The 4,466-nt window shown below is 40.8% G+C and overlaps 1 long non-coding RNA gene across 1 annotated transcript; it reads left to right on the top strand.

Annotated features, from left to right (window-relative positions):
- The first annotated feature begins 221 nt into the window (after positions 1 to 221).
- LOC112726987 (uncharacterized) lies at positions 222 to 4,016 on the top strand. Its single transcript, XR_003165519.3, has 4 exons — positions 222 to 865; positions 937 to 1,030; positions 1,142 to 1,256; positions 3,778 to 4,016. It is a non-coding gene; the product is annotated as an uncharacterized lncRNA (long non-coding RNA).
- The last annotated feature ends 450 nt before the right edge of the window (positions 4,017 to 4,466 follow it).

Raw genomic sequence — 4,466 nt, 5'->3', positions numbered from 1 at the left:
ATTTTGGAAAATGAAGAAATTAAGTATATTACTTCTAATTATTTGATTTGGACATTTTATTGAAAATAATTTGTGAAATTGATGAGCAAATTGTATTTCCTATATACAATTAGTGTTGGACTTAATTTGGATTTCAATTACTATATTATTCCCAATTTTATGTGAAATTACCATAATGCCCTTAACCCTAATTTTTACTCTAAAAGCTAACCCTGAAACCCTAGCCACTTGACCCCTACCCAGCGCCGTTCTTTCCCCCAAGGTTTGAAACGCGTTGCCAGCCAAAACCCCTCCAACGGAAATAGAAACAGAAAGGGAAGTGGGGTGAGGGATACACGGAGAAGGAAGGAAGGAAGAGGGGAGGGAGGAGCGTCGCCGGTGCGTCAGGCCTCACCACCGCCGTCGCGCCGCCTTGGAGTCCGCAGTCAGAGTCGTGTCGCGCAGAGAAGAGGAGAAGAGGAACTCATCGCGTCGCCGCCACCCACGGAGCTGCGAGCTGCGCCCAGTTGCCGTCGGGGTCACCGCGCCATCATCCTTGCCAGCTCCGAACGAAAAGCACGATGGAGCTCCGCTTCTGCTTCCCTGGTTCATCGTGAGTGAGCGTCGTGGGAGAGAGGACGACGCGAGTTGGAGGCTCGGTTGCTGCTGTGCTATGGAGCAGACTGAACCGCGCCGCGCTGTTGGGGTTCTCACTGTCGCCGGAAAAGGATTCAGGCCGCCGCAGGTGTCGTGGTCGGAAGAGAAAGCTGTGCCCCTGTGTTTTGACCGCCTGGAGTGGTTCTGTCACTTCCGGAATCACCGCCGGAGCTCCGGGCTGAGCCTCTGCTGCTTGAGACCCTGCTGTCGTCGCCGGAAAAGGCTGTCGGTAAGGCTTTTAAGTTGAGTTTCCCTTCTGTTGAGTTTCCTGGAACTTCATCGTCGCTGCGTGTGGTTCAGATCGCCGCTGCTGCTAGGGGCTGACTGCTGGGTTGCCGCCGAACCGGTTCGGAGACCGCCACTGTTTCGGTTCAACCGTTCCTTCTTCGGTTCAGTAAGCATTTTGATTTGAAAGCCCTTTAGTTACTGTCCTGTTATCATACGCTGAGGTTTGTGGCATTAATCGCTATACGATTGAGTTCTGGTTGTTGTATGTTGCAATTAGTGTTGCTATGGTTATTGTGAATGTGGCTGGGAGTTGAGGTTTTGGTTGCCGTCAGTTCGGGTTGAGGCAGAAATGGGCTTGATGAGGCGTTTGGATTATAGAATTACGTTTTGAGGTAGGGGCGCTTTCCGAAAACTATAGTTTATTATTAGAATTATTACATATGGGTACTGATGTGAGATATTGTGTATTTGGTGATTGTATCTGCCTTATGTATTATTTGATTGACTCGAATGACTATGGATGTTGGTTTGGCTGAATTGTTGTGTGGCTTGTGAAATGTAATGTTTGAAGTTGATTCTTTAAAGATTTTAAATGAGTTTAATCCGTTGAGGATTGGTTTGAATGGAGTCAATTATTTTGATGATGTGAAAGATAGAATACTTTTGAAATTCAGCCTGGGTTGCTTTAATTGATTTGGTTTTGATAAATGATTTATTATTGAACCGATTCTTTAAAGCTTTAGAAATGAGTTAAATCGGTTGGTATTGAGTTGATTTTTTGAAATGGTTTCTTTGAGATATGCCACTGAGGCGACTGTTGGATTTAGCTTGCTTTTGAATTGATTTCTGGATTTGAGCTGTTGAAAAGGAATGAGAAACGGTTTAGTTGGGACCCGAACCGGGTGGCAAAAGTCCAAGTTTTAGGGGAGGTGCTGCCGAAATTTCTATAAAATCCGAGTCTTTATTGAAATGTTGTCTGGAAAATGATGAGTTAAAGATTTCTGCTATTTTATTTGAATTATCAAGAAAAGGATGATTCATGCTTTCGAAATGAGTTAGTAAAGATGAAATTGTGATTTAGTCTTGCTTCTTAAGAAAGGTATTGTATCTCTTTCAAGAGAAAGTTATTTAGATGAAACTTGTGTTTTAAAGCTGTTTGAATGCGAAAAGGGTTTATGCCTTTGAATTTGACTTGGGGGTTTCAATTAAAGAAGTTTCAATGACTTTGAAAGAACCTGAATGTCTATTGACAAGTTTTATTTTGAAATGTTTTGAGAAAGGTTTTAAGTACACTTTGAACTCTGAACTTTTGCAAGACTAAAACAATTTTGAACAGTTGAAACGCTTTAGAATTTATCATGGGGGTTGAAGCTGGTTTTGCCTAAGTAAAGGAAACGGCTTTGAAAGAAGTAAATGATTACGTGACTCGGTTCGGCTTAGATCCTATTTTATTACTCAAATCGGAAAGCCAACGTTTAATGATTTTAAATGAATTTGGCAAAATGAGTTATGCTATTCTCCCCTAAAGACTTGGGACTCTGCCGAAAAACTTTGTTATAAAATCCCATTGTGGGATGGGTGATTTTGAATGTTCCCAAAATGAATCTTTAACTTTCCATGGTTTTGGAAGTTTCGGAAAGAGGATGCCGAGAGCGGCTTTGTTTTAAAAAGGGAACTCACTTTGAGTAAATTTGGCTTATGAGCCTGAGATGATTTGAGAAACGAGATTTCTAAAAGCCAAGGCTAAAAAGAGTTGAAGTTTGATTTCAAAGTGAAATGGCTTGAGAAAAGTGATTTGTGGCTAAAATGCCGGTTTTATGAATTTGATGATGTTGAATGGTGGAAGTGCTGTTTTGTTATGGGCCGGAATGGCTGTGTATGATTATGAATATTGGCTGGTTCTGGATTGAACCGTGAGCCGGAATGGCTATGTATGATATTGATTTATGGCTGATTGCCGAATGAGTTATGGGCCGTATGGCTGACTATGAATTATGAATTTAAGCTGGATGGCTAAGATGGATGTTGATCCATGGCTGGGACTGAATGAATATATGCTTGAGATACCTGGGTAGTAGCAAGGGTTGTGGTTCGTCCCACTTGCTCCAGGTCAGAGACTGTGACGCCTGGGTAGTAGCGGTAGTAGTGGTGATTCCACTCGCTCCAGGTTGAGCTGTTAAACACCCGCCTGGGTAGTAGCCGCAGTAGTGGTTATTCCACTGGCTCTGGGTTGAGCGGGTAGTAGCAATGGGGTTGTAGCTCAAACCTACTTGCTCCGCGATGGGTGTTTCTGTCCATGGTTAGCTACCAGGACGTGTCGGGTTGGCTATATAACCGACAGATGATATCATCAGCCACTAGGGACAGGCATGCATCATATGCATCTATGTGACATTGTTTGGGTGTGCATATTGTACTTGGTTTGTCTATATGATTAACTGCTAATTGTTCTACTTGCTGTAACTGTTGTTTGTGCTTGAACTTCCTATCTGTGTTTGCAACTGGGACTCTGTTGGATTGTGGTGATTTGGTTGATGGTTGGATTGTTTGGGCCTAGGGCCGTGGTTGGATTGTTTGGGTCTAGGGCCGTGGTTGGAATGAGATGAACCAATGGTTGATTTTAGTTTTATGTTTCTGATTTGGAATAAAATATGAAATGCTATTTTGTTTCAGCATAGATAAACCGTTTTGAAAGACATTTGAGTTTTTGAGAATTGAATGGTTCCTCTTTCAGAAAAGATTTCCGACTTTACTTTTATTGTAAACCGATGTTTTTGAAAAGAGGCATGAGACGGTTATTAATCACTATTACGGTTTATCTTCAAGTATCCTATTACAGTAATTCCCAAAAACCCTCTACTGAGAACCCTTTCGAGGATGATGTTCTCACCCCCCTACATTTTCCCCTTTCAGGATATGGGCGCAGAAGTTACGAAGAACTTATTTAATTGTTGTTGTGATGCTCTGTATTGTTTTAGTTATGATTTACTGCACCATCGCCTTTATCTTGATATAATCTGTAAGAGGGATAGGAATTGTATTGGATTATGTTTGTAATATTATTAATATATATTTATGTATATATATGGATGTACTCTTTATGAGTTGTTGTAAGTTGAATGGTATTTATGGAGGTACGTTATCGAACAAAAGTATTTTTGGGAGCGGTATTGTGGTTTAAAGTTTTAAACATGCTCATATTTTAGTATTAAGTAGTATAAGTGTCGTCGTAATGTCCGAGCTATCAGAGTCGCGCAGCCGGAAGTGTGAACTTTGGTAGTTAGGGTGTTACACATCACACAACAACTAAGTTAATAAATTATTATTTGTAAGCTAAGTACACAACAACTTTAATGTCCGCAGTAGTATAAAACTTTGGTCAATTCATTAAGAGAGTAAATGAATTTCCGGGTTTAACTCCTGGCTGCGGAAAATTTTTGAATATTAATCGTTTATAAATTTTACTAAAATGTCCGCAGTAGTATAAAACTTTGGTCAATTCCTTAAGAGAGTGAATGAATTTCCAGGTTCGACTCCTGGATGCGGAAAATCTTTTGAATGTTAATCTTTAATAAATTTAACGTTAAGGCATCAGACAAAAA

This window comes from Arachis hypogaea, chromosome 12 (genome assembly GCF_003086295.3).
Source record: "Arachis hypogaea cultivar Tifrunner chromosome 12, arahy.Tifrunner.gnm2.J5K5, whole genome shotgun sequence".
Taxonomy (NCBI): Eukaryota; Viridiplantae; Streptophyta; class Magnoliopsida; order Fabales; family Fabaceae; genus Arachis; species Arachis hypogaea.
This window is presented reverse-complemented; position numbering and strand designations above follow the sequence as displayed.